The sequence below is a fragment of the Pan paniscus genome, chromosome 9 (assembly GCF_029289425.2).
Source record: "Pan paniscus chromosome 9, NHGRI_mPanPan1-v2.0_pri, whole genome shotgun sequence".
Lineage (NCBI taxonomy): Eukaryota > Metazoa > Chordata > Mammalia > Primates > Hominidae > Pan > Pan paniscus.
In genome coordinates this window covers 100806716-100828926 of record NC_073258.2, presented here as the reverse complement: position 1 = coordinate 100828926, position 22211 = coordinate 100806716, and the positions used below count along the sequence as shown (strand labels likewise).

Here is a 22211-nt window from a genome sequence, read left to right as displayed (position 1 = left end):
AAGAGTTCAGGTTTGGCAACCTCTTCCTAGATTTCAAGGGTGTATGGAAACACCTAGATGTCCAGGCAGAAGTTTGCTGCAGGGAAAGATCCCTAATGGAGAACCTCTACTAGGGCAATGCAGAGGGGAATGGCAGGGTTGGAGCCTCCACACAGTGTCCCCACTGGGGTATTGTTTCCTGGAGCTGTAAGAATATGGCCACCATCCTCCAGACCCCAGAATGGTGGATCCACAGCTTGCACTGAGCACCCAAAGAAGCCATAGGCACTCAACGCCAGCGCATGAAAGAGCCAGAGGTGCTGTGCCCTGCAGAGCCACAGGGGCAGAGCTGCCCAAGTCCTTGGGAGCCTATGCCTTCTATCATCATGCCCTAAATGTGAGACATGGAGTCAAGGAGACTATTTTGGTGCTTTAAGATTTAATAACTGCCTTGCTGGGTTTTGTACGTGCATGTGGCCTGTGGCCTCTTTGTTTTGGCCAATTTCTCCCATTTGGAATGGGAACATTTACCCAATGCCTGTATCTTGGAAGTAACTAACTTGTTTTTTATTTTACAGGCTCATAGGTGGAAAGGACTATTCTTGTCTCAAATGAGACTTCGGACTTGGACTTTTTATTTATTTATTTATTTATTATTATTATACTTTAAATTTTAGGATACATGTGCACAATGTGCAGGTTAGTTACATATGTATACATGTGCCATGCTGGTGTGCTGCACCCATTAACTCATCATTTAGCATTAGGTATATCTCCTAATGTTATCCCTCCCCCCTCCCCACACCCCACAACAGTCCCCAGAGTGTGATGTTCCCCTTCCTGTGTCCATGTGTTCTCATTGTTCAGTTCCCATCTATGAGTGAGAACATGCAGTGTTTGGTTTTTTGGTCTTGCGACAGTTTACTGAGAATGATGATTTCCAATTTCATCCATGTCCCTACAAAGGACATGAACTCATCATTTTTTATGGCTGCATAGTATTCCATGGTGTATATGTGCCACATTTTCTTAATCCAGTCTATCATTGTTGGACATTTGGGTTGGTTCCAAGTCTTTGCTATTGTGAATAGTGCCGCAATAAACATACGTGTGCATGTGTCTTTATAGCAGCATGATTTATAGTCCTTTGGGTATATACCCAGTAATGGGATGACTGGGTCAAATGGTATTTCTAGTTCTAGATCCCTGAGGAATCGCCACACTGACTTCCACAATGGTTGAACTAGTTTACAGTCCCACCAACAGTGTAAAAGTGTTCCTATTTCTCCACATCCTCTCCAGCACCTGTTGTTTCCTGACTTTTTAATGATCGCCATTCTAACTGGTGTGAGATGGTATCTCATTGTGGTTTTGATTTGCATTTCTCTGATGGCCAGTGATGATGAGCATTTTTGCATGTGTCCTTTGGCTGCATAAATGTCTTCTTTTGAGAAGTGTCTGTTCATATCCTTTGCCCACTTTTTGATGAGGTTGTTTTTTTCTTGTAAATTTGTTGGAGTTCATTGTAGATTCTGGATATTAGCCCTTTGTCAGATGAGTAGGTTGTGTAAATTTTCTCCCATTTTATTGGTTGCCTCTTCACTCTGATGGTAGTTTCTTTTGCTGTGCAGAAGCTCTTTTGTTTAATTAGACCCCATTTGTCAATTTTGGCTTTTGTTGCCATTGCTTTTGGTGTTTTAGACATGAACTCCTTGCCCATGCCTATGTCCTGAATGGTAATGCCTAGGTTTTCCTCTAGGGTTTTCATGGTTTTAGGTCTAACGTTTAAGTCTTTAATCCATCTTGAATTAATTTTTGTATAAGGTGTAAGGAAGGGATCCAGTTTCAGCTTTCTCCATATGGCTAGCCAATTTTCCCAGCACCATTTATTAAATAGGGAATCCTTTCCCCATTGCTTGTTTTTCTCAGGTTTGTCAAAGATCAGATAGTTGCAGATATGCGGCATTATTTCTGAGGGCTCTGTTCTGTTCCATTGGTCTATATCTCTGTTTTGGTACCAGTACCATGCTGTTTTGGTTACTGTAGCCTTGTAGTATAGTTTGAAGTCAGGTAGCGTGATGCCTCCAGCTTTGTTCTTTTGGCTTAGGATTGACTTGGCGATGCGGGCTCTTTTTTGGTTCCAAATGAACTTTAAAGTAGTTTTTTCCAATTCTGTGAAGAAAGTCATTGGTAGTTTGATGGGGATGGCATTGAATCTATAAATTACCTTAGGCAATATGGCCATTTTCATGATATTGATTCTTCCTACCCATGAGCATGGAATGTTCTTCCATTTGTTTGTATCCTCTTTATTTCATTGAGCAGTGGTTTGTAGTTCTCCTTGAAGAGGTCCTTCACATCCCTTGTAAGTTGGATTCCTAAGTATTTTATTCTCTTTGAAGCAATTGTGAATGGGAGTTCACTCATGATTTGGCTCTGTTTGTCTGTTATTGGTGTATAAGAATGCTTGTGATTTTTGTACATTGATTTTGTATCCTGAGACGATAAGCTGAAGTTGCTTGTCAGCTTAAGGAGATTTTGGGCTGAGACGACGGGGTTTTCTAGATATACAATCATGTCATCTGCAAACAGGGACAATTTGACTTCCTCTTTTCCTAATTGAAGACCCTTTATTTCTCCTGCCTAATTGCCCTGGCCAGAACTTCCAACACTATGTTGAATAGGAGTGGTGAGAGAGGGCATCCCTGTCTTGTGCCAGTTTTCAATGGGAATGCTTCCAGTTTTTGCCCATTCCGTATGATATTGGCTGTGGGTTTGTCATAGATAGCTCTTATTATTTTCAGATACATCCCATCAATACCTAATTTATTGAGAGCTTTTAGCATGAAGTTGTTGAATTTTGTCAAAGGCCTTTTCTGTATCTATTGAGATAATCATGTGGTTTTTGTCTTTGGCTCTGTTTATATGCTGGATTACATTTATTGATATGCGTATATTGAATCAGCCTTGCATCCTAGGGATGAAGCCCACTTGATCATGGTGGATAAGCTTTTTGATGTGCTGCTGGATTCAGTTTGCCAGTATTTTATTGAGGATTTTTGCATCAATGTTCATCAAGGATATTGGTCTAAAATTCTCTTTTTTGGTTGTGTCTCTGCCCAGCTTTGGTATCAGGATGATGCTGGCCTCATAAAGTGAGTTAGGGAGGATTCCCTCTTTTTCTATTGATTGGAATAGTTTCAGAAGGAATGGTACCAGTTCCTCCTTGTACCTCTGGTAGAATTCGGCTGTGAATCCATCTCGTCCTGGGCTCTTTTTGGTTGGCAAGCTATTGATTATTGCCACAATTGCAGCTCCTGTTGTTGGTCTATTCAGAGATTCAACTTCTTCCTGGTTTAGTCTTGGGAGAGTGTATGTGTCAAGGAATTTATCCATTTCTTCTAGATTTTCTAGTTTATTTGCGTAGAGGTGTTTGTAGTATTCTCTGATGGTAGTTGATCCAAAATTGACACCCTAACATCACAATTAAAATAACTAGAAAAGCAAGAGCAAACACATTCAAAAGCTAGCAGAAGGCAAGATATAACTAAAATCAGAGCAGGACTGAAGGAAATAGAGACCAAAAAAACCCTTCAAAAAGTTAATGAATGCAGGAGCTGGTTTTTTGAAAGGATCAACAAAATTGATAGACCACTAGCAAGACTAATAAAGAAAAAAAGGGAGAAGAATCAAATAGACGCAATCAAAAATGATAAACTGGACTTGGAGTTTTGGATTAATGCTAAAATGAGTCAAGGTATGATTAGTTTTGAAATGTGCAAAGAATGTGAGATTTGGGAGGGGTCCGGGTAGAATGATATGGTTTGGCTCTGTGTCCCCACCAAAATCTCATCTGAAATGGTAATCCCCACATGCCAAAGGAGGGACCTGGTGGAAGATGACTGAATCATGGGGGCAGTTTCCCCCATGCTGTCCTCATGATAGTGAGGGAGTTCTCGTGAAATCTGAGACTTTTAAAGTGGCAGTTTTCCATGCTCCCTCTCTCTCTCCTGCTGCCATGTAAGATGTACCTTGCCTCCCTTTCACCTGCCATGATTGTAAGTTTCCTGAGGCCTTCCCAGCCATGTGAAACTGTGAGTCAATTAAGTCTGTTTTCTTTATAAATTACCCAGTCTCAAGTATTCTTTATCAGTGTGAAAACAGACTAATACATGCATATTTGAGGAGATCATAAGAATAATGAGGGTTTGGATAAGTGGAAAAAAGATAGGAGAGATTAAATGGAGCTATAAAAAATGATAAAGAGATGGGAAGTGACCAGAAATAGGAATATCAGTTTTTCTGACATCTGGATATGTGAATGGAAGTGATATTAGATAAATCTTGAAATATATGGATGGAAGGAAAAAACAGATGGAATCTGAAAAATAGAGAGCATTGATTATCAGAGTAAAACATTTAGACTTTATGGAGCTACAGTGGTTTTGAATAGGGAAGCTGCATTATGCTGAGATGTATATAGTGAAACTGGAGCAGAGACAAATAAATCAATGACATTACTTCAGTAATACAAGATAAAGACCTGAGCTGTAATAATAGTAATAAAAACAGACAAAAGGCACTAGATGGGAAAAACCAATTAATAACTGAATTGGTAAAACTCGGCAGACAATGAGGTACAGGAATAAGGGCATGGGCAGTGTCAATAATAACACTATAATTTGCAGCTTGGGGAATTGGGCAATGTCAGTAAAAGAAAAAAGGACATGGTTAAAGTAGAAATGCTGATGAGCTTCAATTTGGAGGTAATGAGTTTGAAGTACCTACAAGATATTCAGAAGAAAGTATCTGACCACACAGTAAAAATGAGAGAATGACGCTCAGGATGAGTTCTAGACAGGGGAAAACACCTACAGTCATTTAGAGGTGGTAGATGAAGCAATGAGACTGGATAGGGCTTTCACCTATTAGAAAACAATGCAATAGCTGAGGCCTGGTGGATTTTGGTGCTAGTGCCATCAGATAGCCTTGGAGCAAATTTTCTCCTAAAATTAATTTTTAGAAGCCCCCTATGTGTAAAATACCACATAGAAAACAGCCATTATTTGGCACAGATGCTTCTCTGAGGAGACTGTGCATGTGTTTGGGGGTGTCTATGTTTGTGGCCATATGAGCATGGATGCATCTTTGTGCATATGCAGTTCTCTGTACAATTATTTTGCATATGTATGTGGAATGAGAGGAAAGAAGAAGAAATCCAAATAGAGTAAGATAAATTCTTTAAGATATGAAGGTCATATACACTGGACATGCAAAGGGAAAAAAAGGGCTACCTTTGGCGAGAAAACCATTTTATGTGTTTAATATTTATCTATTTATTTGTTATGTAGGTTTTGAAATAAGTTTTGAAGAAAGCATATGGATACGTTTAGATGGAAAATGTTTAATCTCACATAAGACAGAAAGGTTATCTTTGCTCTTTGTGGTATTTATTTTTATTTTTTTTAATTTTTGGCAAAGGAGAAAAAAATGTCACTAAAGTTTTTACCACAGAGATTTTGCTTCTAGACCTGGCTTCACTAAATGTCTAGTCTGTACCATCTCTGAGAGATCAGAAAACTCTGGGTTTCATTTTTCTAATCTGTTTACTGAGGACATAGAAGGGAATTATCACCAATATAATGTCCTACTCTAAGAGGCTAACTCCCTCAATTACTTTCCAGTCTAAAATTTGCCGTACATCAAAAGCCTGATAAATAGCAAGTGAACTGAGTGGTTAGCACTATTATGTCACCAAAAACAAATGTTTAACGACTTCTGCTCTCTTTATCAATAATGTTTGTTTCCTCTGCTTCTTTTTAAATATTTCCCCATGCCCCTCCATACTATACCTGCCAGGTTCCTTTCTTTTACTTCCTCTTCATGTCAACATTTTTCCCCATGGTGTCTCTACTAGCTACTTGAATAGCAGGATGTGGTCTGCTGGTGATACCTATAAACTCAGCCGAATGTTTTTAATGATGTGAAGTTTATCTTTAATGCTCTCTTACTTGTAAGCCCCATAGGAAGACTCCAGGCATCCTGTTTAGAAGCTACCTATGACTGCTCTTGTGAAGCAGTCCTCAAACTTAATTTCCGATTTCCCTGCCTATTCTTAAAATTGATTTGGTTTTGTTGTTACTTTTCTACCTGTTAATCTGATGACACAATAACACCTGATTTATCATGATGCTTATTAAACCTAAGCCTCTTATATGCATGGGTCCCTGTGAGTGCTGGCATTTACTCAGTGTCATAGGGTGTTGGAGTGGAAGGCCAAATTTGGAAAATATTTCTAAATAATTATTTCTAGTAAATTGTCCAAAGAGATCTTAGGAGAAAGGGACTTCAATCTCCAAAGCTACAGTAATTCATTTTGATTTTTTTCTCTTTCTAAATATAATACTATTTATAGAACCCACTTTTACATTAATACTTTAGTATTCTTTTTATTAAGTAAGGTACCAAGGTTGTACAACATTTTAGGCTCTTCAGAATCTACATCTGCCTCTGAATAATACCAAAGAATTACTGATACTATTGACTGATATGAATCAGATCAGATCCATATAGTCTCTCTTCTCTTCCAGATTACATTTATAAATTGCAAAGAAGACATTCTTTTGTTGCCGTAATCATTAAAAATGACCCATAGGATGGGTACTTCTGATAGTATTTGGGTAATTTTGCCCAGATACAGCCTTCTGGTGTTCCTCAAATAATTTCCATTATGGCCAAAGGCATTCTTAAGCCTCACTTCTGGCCCCAAGAGGTTGCTAATATCTGAATTACATATTAAAAATAAAACAAAAAGAGTTGAATAAGAGGCTTCAAATTATTTTACCTAATTTGGGCTATACTGCAAGAAATTATAACTGGTTTTTAAGATTTTATCATCACACTAAGAGTGATGATATAAGGACATATTAGAAAGCTCTTTAGACATCTTGCTGTTTAACATATGATAATATTCAGTGGTTACGTTTTGCTTTACATTTCATGGGATTATTGTGTTACAGCTAAAGTTGAGCCTAGCTCAGGGTTCCCCACCCCTCCAGGCCACAGACCTGTAGTGGTCTGTGGCCTGTTAGGAACCGGGCTGCACAGCAGGAAGTGAGAGGCCAGCAAGTGAGCATTACTGCCTGACTTCCACCTCTTGTCAGATCAGTGGCAGCATTAGATTCTCACAGGAGTTTGCACCCTGTTGTGAACCGTGCATGCAAGGGAGCTAGGTTGCATACTCCTTATGAGAATCTAAAGCCTGATGGTCTGAGGTGGAAAAGTTTCATCCTGAAACCATCCCTCTGTGTCTGTGAAAAAATTGTCCTCCATGAAGTTGATCCCTGGTGCCAAAATGGTTGGGAACCACCCACTGCCTTAGCTGATATAATTTACCCTTCTTCTTTTAGAAATGAGGTAACTGAGAGTCAAAGAGGTCAAGTAACTTGCCCAAGGTCCTACTGAAAGTTGCTGATAAAAATGTTGCAAAATTAGGGATTTTCTGACCTTATGTGCAGAGCTATTTTCTTGAGATCACTGTGTTGAGAAACTTCAATCACAGAGTATAATAGTCCAGGCATACTATATATACTACATTAATCACTGACTGTCTGACTTGGCTACATGGTTTATTTCAGTTGCAAGTTTTAGTATCTCAAATCTTGTTCAGTTTAGCTTCAAATTTCTTTTGTTAGGCAGAGTTTGATGCTGAAAGGGAAGGGAGACAGTCCCATAAGACACATAGTTGAAGATCAAAATATCAGGCTTGTCTCTTCCGTCAAGGTAGCTCTTTGATCTTTTGATTGCCCCTAGTATGGAGCTGAATATATAGCTCAAGAAACACTCAGTGTGTGTCTCCGTTTCTTTCCCCAGACCTGTCTATCCTGGCTTATATGGCTGCCCTAGTTTAGAATTACATGCCATTAGAAGATGACCTTAAATTACCCTAATTTCTCATAAACAGAAGCCTTCCAGCTGAAAGCACATTACTCTCTTTCTTTGTCTTTATGGTTGTTGATTTTCTTATTTATTCCAATTACTTTTGGAGCTAGGATACTTTTCCCTAAGTGGCACGCAATTTAGAGCAGTGTTTCTCCAAGCACCTTACAGAACAGAGAGCCAAAACACCAGAAAAACCTGGACAACTTATTAAAATTTCAGGCAACAGAGTTCAACTCTAAGCCTGACGATGAATATTTTTTGAAGGTAGGGCTATGAACTTCATATTTTGATAGTTTCCTTAGGAGATTTTATGAACATTAAAAAAATTCAAGAATGGACCTTTCTTTACTCTGATTTTTCTCATGTGACTTGTCCTTCTGAGGATTAGAGTATAATTGACTAAAATGTCTGAAAAATGGCATGCAGAGAGTCATGCTGTCAAACATACAGTATTCAGTGGCAACTTGCCCTAACATTAAGGCAAATTATATTCAACCTGTATGTGCTGGTACTCCCAGCAGAGCTGAGTGTTTTTCCTCATTGGCTGAAGGTCTTGTTCTGATAGGCCAATGTCTATGAAATACCTGTTGTTGCATATTTCAAATGGCCATTCTGTCTGACACTTTTAGTAATAATCATTGCTGGAGTTAAGAACTCCTGTCCAGTAAACCTTGAGAATTTGGCTGGACTAATGAGTTGGAAAGGTTTAGCTGATCATTTTCGTATGTCTAAATAATGGGTATTTACATTTTTGCCTTCAACATCTTTGCCAACCATACTTCATATCTGTTTCTTGTCTTCTAAAAAATAGCAACTATTTTTTCATTGCTTCGTTTGAGACATGTTTCTTCCATATTCGATGATGATGTGAGTTGAATAGGAGCCACTATATTCCTGAATAGGTTTTATCTTCCTGGCTGTGGTTATTAACTTGGTATGGACACCTGACCCAACCTTGGCCAGTTTGATTACCCCTTTGTCCTGTTCACAGTGATTCATGAATGGGCAGCTGAGGTTGAAACTTTTCAATCAAAGACCAGGAAGTCTGAGTCTCAATACTTGCTTGAGTATTTGAGTGGAAACAAACAAACAAACAAACAAACCTGCATGTCTGACAGTCACTGGAGCTTCCACTACATGGAGGGAAGTAGTTTGCTATTGAAAAGCAGCCAATTAAGATAGAATTAAGTCAATACAGATAGAGGAGAGATGAAAAAACAGTGTTGGTTGCATTTGCATGTCAGCTCTACCTGGGATTTAACATCTTGCCCTTCTCTCATGAAATTAAATGAATTCCCTATTTTGGTTATTTCAAGTTGGGTTTCTCAGTTGCAACCAGAAGAATTATTTTTTTGTTGTTTTGTTTGTTTGTTTGTTTGTTTGTTTGTTTTGAGACAGAGTCTCACTCTGTTGCCCAGGCTGGAGTGCAGTGGTGCAATCTCGGCTCACTGCAAGCTCTGCCTCCCGGGTTCAGGCCATTCTCCTGCCTCAGCCTCCCAAGTAGCTGGACTACAGGGACCCACCACCATGCCTGGCTAATTTTTTGTACTTTTAGTAGAGACGGGGTTTCACCGTGTTAGTCAGGATGTTCTCGATCTCCTGGCCTTGTGATCCACCTGCCTTGGCCTCCCAAAGTGCTGGGATTACAGGCGTGAGCCACCGCGCCTGGCCTGTAACCAGAAGAGTTTTGACTGTTATGTCATTTTGCCAAGCATAACCAATGGTGACACAATATCAGGTTCTAGCTCATAACCTATCTGGATTCTGTCACATTCATAACACTAGACAGGGCAAAAGATATTGTGCTATGTGTGAGATATGTCATTGTACTTATCCTTTCAGGGCATATTAAACATCTACCTGTGATGCATAGTTAAGTGACACAATTCCCTCCTCCAGCCCTAGCTCTGTTGCAACACTGAAGCAATCAGAATTTCTCTGGGTTCCAGTTGTCTCATACATAATGAGAGAGCTGATGTTCTTGAGGGTTTAGAAATCTAGTAGTACGTTAGATTATATATTATTTATCAACATATATCTTTGTACGTAACTGTATTCAAATAAATATGTTATAGTATTTGGAAATTCTAATCATTTAGAAACATGTCCAGATGCCTTATTTTCAATTCCTTAAAGAACCACTGAGAAGTACAAAGTTTTTTCTCACCTCAAAAAGTGTATATCATCATGAATCATAGTTTCTTAAGGTGAGTGATTGCTATGTAAATAAAGGACTGAAGAATGTTCTGACATAAATGGCTTATGTTACCAACAAATAAATGCACCATTATGAGTATTATTTATGTAGGATGATTGAAAAAACCTAGAGAGTTTTATCATTAGGAGAAAATGTTTTTCATCACTAGTATGTATGTGTGTGTGTGTGTGTGTATATATATATATATGTTCTAAAAATAAAGGAAGCCAATAAATTTATTCTAAAAATAATTTTTTTTTGGAAAATAGCCAATAAATACATTCTAAAAATAAGGGAAGCCAATAAATTTATTTTCCCTTTCCAAGCATCAAGAATAAATTGATCAAGGGGCTGGCTTACACTATAATCACTTTCTTCTGATTACTAAATTTTAAGACTTATTTTCTTATCCTGTTCTTGCCACTATGATTTAGAGAAATATATTCATGTCTTTCCACCATCATTTGAGGGCTCCTTCCATGTGCATCAATAACTTAGAAATAGATCTTAGAAATGTAAGGCCTGAAGAAAGCAACTATATATATTTTCCAAACATGGAAGTTTTCTCTGACATTAAGAAATATGTTAGAGACCAGGTGCAGTGGCTCACGCCTGTAACCCCAGGACTTTGGGAGGCTGAGGCGGGCATATCATGAGGTCAGGAGACTGAGACCATCTTGGCTAACACGGTGAAACCCCATCTCTACTAAAAATACAAAAAAGTAGCTGTGCATGGTGGCATGCACCTGTAGTCCCAGCTACTTGGGAGGCTGAGGCAGGAGAATTGCTTGAACCCAGGAGGCGGAGGTTGCAGTGAGCCCGGATCGTGCCACTGTACTCCAGCCTTGGCAGTGGAATGAGACTCAGTTCTCACACACACAAAAAAAGATAGAGCAAACTTTTAAAATTTTATAACAAAGGGTTAAATATTTACTTTAAGTGAGATGAAGTTTTTTTAAAGAAAAGTAGATGTTTATTATTTTCATAAATTTCCACGCATAAAATGATAGAAAATTCTCTGTAATTACATGCATATAATCAGAAACAAATATTTTACAATAAATTCATAATTTAAAATGCTTATGGGTGGTTTTTTAAAATTTAAGGTTAATTTGACTTTGTGAAGTGTGTGTGTATGTGTCTATCTATTTGTGTAAGAATTGGAGCCTTTTGAATAATTAGAAAAAGAAAGTTGGTACTTTGATTTTTATGACCTGCCACCAAGACGTATGTGAATATGGTTTAGAATGACAAATCAAATATTCAACAAATTAGGATTCTGCTTCCAACAGCCAGTAACACTTCTTTGAAAGCAAAGTGGGCCCAGTAATGACGGAAGAATGGCTCTACTGACTAAAAAGGAAATTAAATCAAAATAAAAATATAGCAATTTCAAATGACACAATTCAACAATTAAATATTCAGCAATTAAATTATTTGAAGATCTCTGAATACTTCTATGGGACTCTTGCACCCCAATCAGAGTTGGTTCTTTTCAATTGTGATTTAACTAGAAATTGTGATTTCTATACAGTTCACTCTAACATTTAAGTCTAGCAGATTAAGTTTTCCATTATAAAACAAAGAAATATGTCTCACAGATATGGTGGACTTTACTCAGTGTATTAGACAAATTAATCATAAATCACCTTATCCACAGTCCTTTCTGCAAAAACAAACAAACAGACAAAAAACTGAAAGGAGACAGTGAGGTACAAATAATATTAAGGTGACTTAAGGCAAACCTAAGTTATGAGGAAGTTGTTTTTACACACACACACACACACACCCCATCTGGAAGGTAGGGAGAATATTTTCAAAGTGGAGGATAAGGCTAAGACAATTGAAGAGTGGAAAAGCTACCTGTAATAGCTCAGCCACACTAGTGGGGAATTCATAAAGAGAATAGTCATGAACTCCTGCTGCTAACATTCTTAGAACGATTTGGACTCGGTCCCTTCCTGTCTTAGTCCCCACAAAATCAAGCCATATTACAGACCTTAATCTTCGATTTCCCTATACCGTTTCTCTTATCATGTCATGTTTCTCCTGAAAATAGAAAGTTCCTTACTTAGGTTCACTTGAGTGAGCTCCTCTTCCTTGCAACTATCAAGAACACTCACTCACATTACTTTTTATTTGTAAAGTTTTATCATTCTTCAGAAGGAATGTTCCCTCCAAAAAGTTTCTTACTCATAGCTGGCTACCAATCTACACAGTAATTACCAAGAAATAAAGGGACCTAAAATATCCTGGAGGAATTAGTTCTGCCAGCACAGTTGATCAGCTGCCTGGTTGCATAACTCTGGGAAAAAAACGTGACAAATGAGTTGTTTTAAACCATTGTTAATAGTTTATTTTCACACTTTAATCTGCACAGATTGTTTTCTCACTGTAGTCTTGTTGTGGAGAATGCCAGCATTCCTGCTGTTACCACTCATATTTGAGATACAAGATGTAGCAGCTCCTGATTTGCTCTGTAGACAATTCACAACATATTTCATTTTACAAACTCTTGCAGATTTCAAAGCCTCTGTGTATGATATGGTTCAAAGGAGAAAGGTTTCCAGAGGGGGAATGCTGATTATCATAGCTTTATCACAGGGATTTTTGTGCATTAAAGACTCTATATGTAAAGTGGATGGGAATAAACATTAAGTGAACATCTGCTATAAGCCTGGTGCTTTGTGAAATGTATATAAGTAAACTGTCATTTAAAACTTACAAAACACAATAAGGTAGATACGATAGTCCCTACTTTAAATAATAGAAAACTATTTTAAAAATTATGTAACTCCCTCCAAATCAGTGAGCTATTAAATAAAAGGCAAGGAGTTCAAATCATAGGACTTTATTAAGTCTGAAGCCACTTTTCCTCAATATTTTATTCTGCTCCCCAGGAAACATTCATATTGTTTGCAAAGAAGAATTTATTTACCCATTCCCAATTTTGTAGTCAATTAAATTCTACTTTAAATATTACTTTTTCAGTAAAGTCTTTCCTCTCTACCACCCTACTTCTCTCACCAAGTTAATCTCTTTCCTCTCTCTCTGTGCATATATGTATGTGTGTGTGTGTATGTATATATATATATATATTCATAAATACATAATGCAAGTATATATAATGTAAATATATACACATATGGAGAAATATATATAAAATATATATGTGCATATATTATGTATATATGAATACTGTGTGTATATATATATAAAGAGAAATAGCACTGTTCATTATTTTTCTTTTCTTTTTTTGGTAAAACCAATCAGAATCAATCAATTATTCAATCTAATAGCATTTCTACCCATTTGTTCCATATCTGTTTTCACTTTTAGCTGTAAACTAAACCAGGACAGGAACCACATCATTTTGTTCCCTTTGGATCCTCACACAGTCCCTGGTACAAAGTTAATGGTCAAGAATATTTGATGACAATTAGTGAATCTACTTGTTATAAACTATATATGTGTGTGATAGGTGACATAGGAGCTAGGGAATATTTCATTTTTTGTATTTCAATGTTTGTGTTCTTTTTTGTTTTGTGGGATACTTAAAATAATTTTCTAATCTGGAATTATGAAAAAATCTATATTTTGTTTTAAATTATTGTGATATTTTAAAAAATAAAACACATTTTGTGAATGAATAAGCTGATGTTCTCTCCACTTCTCCGCAATCAGTCAATTATCAAGTTCTGTCAATTTGATTCCTATTATATCTCTCTTTTTCATTCCCTTATTTTTATTCTAATTGCCATTACTTTATTTTGGATTCCCTTTCATCTATCCCATTAGCTTTGGCAATGTGAAGATCCTTGGTGACATTTGCAATAATGGTGGTTATTAAAGCTTCATAGGATTAGGTATAATAAAACATAAAATAGACATTTGAGATGGGTTTAAACAACTCTTGGACGAAGTCTTGCTATCAAGGAGAGCAGAGAAAAAAAGGATGGAAGTTGGAGGGAGCTATGAAATCATAAAATGGTTAATTTCAGTATAATAAATATTCTAGCATGTTTACTGATGATTCAGGATGGAGGGAAATGTGATGTTTGCAAGAGAGGGTAAATAATTTCAGATGACAACTTCTTGATGTAGGTAAGAAGAGATGGAATCTAGGGCACAAAACTGTCAAGAACAGTTTATTATTTGTAATTAGTGGTGTAGTAGTCATACAGATAAAGATATAGGGAAGACCTTATATTTGTCATTGAAAGGTAAATAAGAATATAAAGTTAAGGCAAAATCTGTGTTCAAAATTATGTATTTTTTTCTATCTATACTCAGCTATATGGATATAATCATGAAATGAATGGGGCATAGGCTGAGGTTGAGGTAAGAGGTTTGCCAAGTGAGTATTACATGATCAAGAGATTGATGGGATAGACAGTTGAGAGCTTACAGAGGAGAAAGTTTACAATAAGTGACTATGTAATCTCACCTAGAAAGGGAAGGCACTTGAGGATGTGAGGGTATGATGGACAGTGAAGTGGTGAACTGATAAAAGGAATGAGAGGTCTGAAGGGGCCAAATGATTGTTTAAGTGGAAGTAGTAAACATAATTATTTGACTGGAAAAGAGGCTTTCAGCAGAAAGTGGCTTACTTGAAATTGAGATTGTGATGAAGGTAGAATAATTGATAATCACAAGATTCAGGCTACTACCACAGGAAAGGGTGGCTAAGATGGGATGGAGTACAAGTTCATGGGAAGCATGGAGGTAAAGAAACTGAGAAGTCATAATATTGGATGGATCATTGATGTATATATGGTTATCACCAAGACATTGACTGAATAAAATAAATGAGGAAGACCGTGCCAGGAAGATGAGGGGTTATTAAAAGACGGATGATTACAATGGCTAAAAAAGGATGTCATGAATGCTTTACTCACTAATGTCTAAATGTATTAGTCTTCCACTTGAAGGCTTTGATAGAGGCAGGAGGCAGACAGGCATACGTCCCTGGTCAAACTCCACCTTCAAGCTGAAAATCCTGAAACCCATGGCCCAAAGTGAAAACTTCTATTCCTTTCTGCCCGCTCTTTCCCGATTGGTTCTTTCCGAAAAACGCCTTCTTACCAATTGAATGTTGCCTTTTCCAAAACTACCTATAGCCTACCCTACCTATCTTCCTGTGCCTACAAAGACTGCAGACACAGTCAGTAGATGATAGAGAGGTGGCTTGACTGCAGAGAGGTGACTTGACTTCAGAGAGACAGCTGGACTTCAGAGCAGAGACAACTTGACTTCAGGGAAGAGCCAGCCGGACTTTGTGTGGAGACTGCCTGCCTGTCCTGTCCCCTCTCCTGATCCCCTGTCTGCTGAGAGCCATTTCCATTGCTAAATAAAATTATCCACTTTTGCCATCCTTCAACTGTCTGTGTGACCTTATTCTTCTTGGATGCTGGACAAGAGCTCAGGAACCACCGAGTACAGGGACCCAAAAATGGCCATCACACTGACCCTTTGCCCTTGCCAGCAGAGGGAAGCCATCCCATGTGATGAGGCAAGGGGCTAAGTAAGCTGATAATACACTGCACTCTATGGGTAGTGGAGCGAAGAAGTCATTGTAACACCCCTTCTTGAGCTTCACGGTCGCAGGCACCCTCACCTGGGCACTGCCGCAGGATAGCAAATGGAGCTCGCTCCTGCCAGCACCTGCAGCAGTGGCTGGAAGGATTCCACACTCACTTACTCACATGCTCCCTTCTGCAAGGGGTTGAGCACAGTGGGCCGAGTAAACGGGGCACCCCTGTTGCAAGTCTGACAAAGCCGTCATGAAATATTCTGCATCAGCTCCAATGTTCTAGTCCTAAGTTATCTTTCCATATTTTGCCTCAAATTCTTCCCATTTATGCATGCAACATTCCATGTAATAGGAGTGCTTGCTATTTTCCAACTATGCTGTATTCTAAATGTATTATGAGCCTGTATACATGCTATTGGTCCTTGTCTAAAAATATCTCAATAAGATCATATGCACACTAAAATTCAGTTTATGTTTCACTTCAAATTGTATCTTATAAAAACATTTAAAAGGAACACAAAAATACGGCCTTCATTAAAAACCAGAAGCCAAACCCCACCCCTCAAAACCCCACCAAAATGAAAACAAAAACAAAAACAAAAAAATCATCACCATCACCACAACAGAAAACAACTTTCTGTAATTCCTCCCGCAAGAAATCTTGTGCCTTACTGCAGATTCCCCATCGTGGTTTCTCTCCTTCTTTTCTTTTTTCTTTTCTTTCTTTTCTTCCTTTCCTTTCCTTTTCCTTTTCTCCTTTTCTTTTCTCCCTTCCTTTTCTCCCTTCCCTTTCTTTCTTTCCCATTCTTTTCTTTCTCTCTTTTTTTGTGATGGAGTCTAGCTGACACCCACGTGGGAGTGCTGTGGCACAATCTTGGCTCACTGTAGCCTCTGCCTCCTTGGTTCAAGCAATTCTCTCAACTCAGACTTCCAAGTAGCTGGGACTACAGGCATGTACCACCATGCCCAGCTAAAAAATTTTTTGTGTGTATTTTTAGTAGAAATGGGGTTTCACCATGTTGGCCAGGCTGGTCTCAAACTCCTGACCTCAAGTGATCTGCCTGCCTCAGCCTCCCAAAGTGCTGGGGTAACAGGTGTTGCCACTATGCCCGGCTGCCCATAATTGTTTATTTCTTATGATACCAATCATGTTCTGCCTTATGATACAGTTATTTAAATTATCTTACTGGTCAAAACCATCATCATCAAATCTGAATGCTCCTATCTAGCCCACTCTACTGCAAATTTCCCTTTAGTTTTTCTTTGTTTCTGATGCCTTCCTAATTTATCCTTTGAACACCCAGGCCAATATATGCAAACACATCTTATTGTACAACTGTATTCTTCTTAACCCTACCCACTCATCATAATAAAACTGCTTTTCCAATATCATATCTATTTGGCTTTCATTACTCAACAGAATGAAATGGTAGCATATTGTCAATCAATTTCTTTCTCCAAAAGTCCTTTCAGGGCTCTAGATCAACCCTTTAATCTGTTCATCTGTTCTCCTACTACTACTACTAGAGTTTTTGTGCTGAAAGCAAGTAAGCAACCAAAAAGGGACAGCAAACAACAAAAATAACAAACCTTTTCAATACTAATTAAAGGACTCTGTTTACTCAATAATGTTTTAAGGCAAAATTTGAATCCCCTAGTATTGCATTCAAGCCCATCAAAATTTGGATTTTACTTCTCTTGTCAGTCCTATACTTACTGATCCCTCTCCTCACAAATCTCACACCGTAGCTACACAACACTTTTCTCCACTCCATAAACTAACCATGCCACTTTACAGCCACATATTTTTGCCTTTCCCTGTAATTTTTAAACCTTATCTCTGTTTAATAAACTATAATTCAGCTTTTAAAACCATACTCAAATTCATCTCTCCATCTTTAGAATAATTATATTCACTCTATTGTTTTCACAGTACAAAGTTCAAATCATTATCTTAGTACATATCTCATTGCATTTTAATGTTGTTTACTTGTCTATCTCTTTCATTGCACTGTAGTTTCCAGCAGTGAAGAAATGAAGTTTATTCTTTGCACCTGATGTGACTGATCATGGATTTATTAACTTCTATCTGGCTACCTGTTACTCTTCGGGCCCTCCATGGTCCATAGGTTTCTCTCATTGACTACGTGACTTCATTTCTCTATTAAAATTTTCATGCCTGTAATCCCAGCACTTTGGGAGGCCAAGGTGGGCAGATCATGAGGTCAGGAGATCGAGACCATCCTGGCTAATACAGTGAAACCCCGTATCTACTAAAAATACAAAAAAATTAACTGGGCGTGATGGCAGGCACCCATAGTCCCAGCTACTCGGGAGGCAGAGGCAGGAGAATGGCGTGAACCCGGGAGGATGAGCTTGCAGTGAGCCAAGATCGCTCCACTGCACTCCAGCCTGGGTGACAGAGCCAGACTCCATCTCAAAAAAATATACAAATACATAAAAAATAAATAAATTTGACCTGTCTTGGATCTTTTCTGATCAGAACAGATTTTCCTTAGTTTTAAGTTTGAGTCTGCTTCAAGAGCAAACTGTGATTTCATAATACCTGTATTCTTTTCAGTATTTCTTGTCTGTGTTGCTTCTTTTTTCTTTCCACAGACATAATTCTAATTAAAACCTTCACTACCTTTGCCTTGATCATGGTGTATTCAGCCTCCTGCCAGCTGTCTTTTTACCCCAATCCATTCTATACTTTGACTTCATATTTATCTTTCTAAAATAGCATTTTTATCATTTATTTTTCTTTCTTGTAACATCAGTGGTTCCCTGTTGCCTTATGATGAAATTCAAGCTCTTTATTTTTGTATGCAAATCTTTGAAAACCTGCCCCAATGCTAATTCTTCAACCTTAGTTTCCACTTGACTACCATAGCCCCGGCTCTGCTCAGACTATCTACTAAATAGCTTTAGTCATTCGTTTGAAGTTCATTAGTCATTCACTGAAGTTATCAGCTTATATATGCACTCAAGTATTCTCTATTAACAAGGCTAGATAACATTCCTTTTCCTCAAGAATATTTTCTATAACCACAGTAATTATGTTTAGCTGTATATAATTACATCGATGGATCCATCCTACAAACTCCTAGGCATTTACTATTTACACTTTTCCTATCTACTTAGTAAAGTTGTATGACTGCAATTTTGTTTCTCTAATGAGATAATTTATTGTTAACTAGAGCCACATCTTACACTTAGTTTTGGCTGATATGCGCTCTGATTATGGTAAGTTATTTGCATATAGATAATTCTACTCTGCTACAAGCATAGTGATAAGAGCTAGTTTTTGAGCATTGATTATACTTATGGCATAGAATGATGACCAATCCTCAAATACATTAAAGAATTTATAATTACTCAGGACCAGGAAGACATCACAAAACTTCTAGGATTTTCACCAATTCCTCATAAGAACTTTCAGATTTCAGTATCATTTGGAGAGTGTGATGGTTAATTTTAATTGTGTCAACTTGACTGGATACATTAAGCAATACCAAGAAACGTGGTAAAGCATTATTTTGGGGTGTGTTTGTGAGGGTGTTTCCAGATGAAACTAGCATGTGAATCTGAGTGGACTAGGTGGGAAAGATCCACCCTCAGTGTAGGCAGGCACCATTCAATTGGCTTGGGACTCAGACAGAACAATAACAGAGGAAAGGCATGTGTCTATTTCCTGGAACTGAGATACACTTCTCCTCTACTGCCTTTGGACACCAGAGCTCCAGTCCTCCTGGCCTTTGGACTCCATGGCTTACACCAATGGTCCCCCTGGGTTATCAGGCCTGTAGTCTCAGACCAGGAGTTACACCATCAGCTTCCTGGGTTCTGAGGCCTTTGGACTTGGATCGAGCCACACTATGAGCATCCCAGGGTCTTTAGCTTGCAGATGGTTTGTCATGGGACTTCTCAGTTTCCATCATCACATGAATCAATTTCCCTAATCAATTCCCTTTCATATATCTGTGTGTGTATATATATATATATATATATATATATATCCTATTGGCTCTTTCTCTCTATAAAACCCTAATACAGGTAGATTGAATTATCAATTTTTGATTATATATGGTTGTATTCATGTGTATATGAAAAAAAGTTACTTTTAAAATAGATTAACCCTTTAATATATTGATTTTCTGTTTATACTTCAATCATTAAAGGTATTTTAGCTCTTTGACATTGATAAAATGAAATTCTATCTTAAGCCTGTTAATGATGATGAAGAAATCACAATGTACTTGTTTTCACTTTCATAAAAGAATCAATTTTGTCTTGGCAATATATAATAAGAGGACTACATTAATCAGTTTCCTTATTATCCTTTTAGGCTGAACATATTATCAGGTATTAAGCTGAAATAAAAAACAAAAAGAATCTTACCATCAAATAAATTATTGACTATATTCATATTAAAAGGCAGCAGCAACCGGGAACTGCTATTTAATGGACTGCAAAATACGTACTTTTTCTTCTTCAAAAAAGAAGTAATCAGAATATTTATAGTGGAAGGGACCCTCCTTTGCAAATCGTCCTAGTTCTGTTTGTGCGCGATCAAATGCTTTCAGAAGCATCTCAGAAGCAGGGCTGTACCCACAGTAAGTATTCATTGCTAATACACTGGTTACACAAATATTGAATCTAACCCTGAAAAGTCTTTGGAAATCTATTTGCTTGAGGTACAAATTGTCCTATCTCAGCTCAACAAATTTGCTGGTTTCATAGGCTTAAATAAGTTTAGTAACATCAAGGTTTGAGGAAGCAAGCAATTTCATTATACATTCACATATAATCTATGAAGTCTTGTTGCTTCTAGTTGTATTATGATTTTTAAAATATAGCTGGTAATTGGATTTTTAAATAGCTGGTAATTTGATTTTTGTTGGCTGGAATCCACTTCTCCCTTACATTAAAGTCACCTTTTCAAAAACTTTCTTAAGTTCCAGAGAGAAATTAATACCTAAAATGACAGCTAGAGGTCTAGCATTACCTTTCAGGTTATGCACTAATCATTGTTACAAGACTAATGATGAATAATACCCAATACTTATATGGGGTTTACTATGTGTTAGGTACCCTTGTAACTCCTTTAGCTATAACAACTCTACTCCTCATAACCCTTTGAATTGGTTTGACTCATGGAAGTTGAAAAGTTACCTAAAGTCACATGGCTCTTAAATGCCAGAGCCAGGACTTGAATTCAGGAAGTCCGGCTTCAGAGTCCATGCTCTTCTCCACAATGATGAATAATGAATGAATTGTATTCCATGTATTCTGCAGTATATCAGTGCTTTGGATCCAAAGACATTTTTCTACAGAATATTGTAAATAGTGGTTGGGTTGCTATTTAACACACAAAATACAACTTAGTTCATAACAACTAAGTTATGAACTATGAGCTTGTACTATGAAGAACTCAGTTCATACCACTAACATAGTTATTTTGGGTACTAGGACATAGGAGCAATGATCTTATGGTAAAGAAGAGAAGAAAAAGTAAACTACCTCCCCTCCATATACATGTATCCTTCATAGAAGCCTGCCTCACACAAAAACATAAAAGATGAAGGTGGGTTTGTTTTTTGGTTTGGGGATGTTCTACTTCTTCTTCATTTACTTTTCTTCCCCAGTGCCTTTGTATGTTTTTCCCTCTGTCTGCAATGCCAGCCCAGAATTGGGGCAATTCACAAACTCTTTTTCTTTCATCAGCACTGTACTCAAATGTCAACTCCTCTGTGAAAATGCTTCTAAGGGCCCTGTGGAGTTCAGTTCCTGTCCTATTTGCACCTCTGAAATATGATACCTCTTTACTCTTCACACATTGTGGCATGACTTCTTTTGACAGGATCATTAACTTGTCTATCTCCTCTACTAGATCATGAGTTCTTCAAGAGTCAAAGGGCATGCCATTCTTGAATCCCCAGCACCAAAAGAAAAAAGAAAACGAAATGAAACAAAAATCTGTGCATGCCAGATTCTTTACACTTATAATTATTCTAATCTTTACATCAATTTCAAAGGCAGAGAGAAACAGCGTTATGTGAATCAAGAATCTAAAGTTTAGAGAGAGTGGGTCACGTAGTTAAAACGGGGCAGAACTGGGATAGCAACCTAATTAAGCCTACTTCAAAAGCTCTCTGCCTGACCTCATAGAAAAACACAAATAGATTTCTTTAAATGATGCCAAAGCCCTCTGATGATGATCATCACAATTCTATCCTACCTCTCTTCCCATATAAACCAACTTCCTTTCCTCTTTGGGAAGCTGTCTCAGTACAATGTTAAATGTCATAAAATAAGCAGTCATGCGTCACTTAGTGATGAGGATTAATGCGACATTAGGCAATTTCGTTGCTGTTAAAACATCAGAGGGCACTTACAAAAACCTAGATGATATAGCTTGCTGCATACCTCGGCTATATGGTATACCTTATTGTTCCTAGGCTACAAACCTGCACAGCATGTTACTCTACTGAATACTGTAGACAATTGTAATACAATGGTAAGTATTTTTGTGCCTAAACATAAAAAAGGTATGATAAA

General features: G+C 37.6%; 1 protein-coding gene across 1 annotated transcript in view; it reads right to left on the bottom strand.

Moving 5' to 3' along the window:
• Window positions 1-22211, bottom strand: part of CNTN5 (contactin 5) — a 1328674-nt gene that overhangs the window by 353169 nt on the left and 953294 nt on the right. The window lies entirely within an intron of this gene.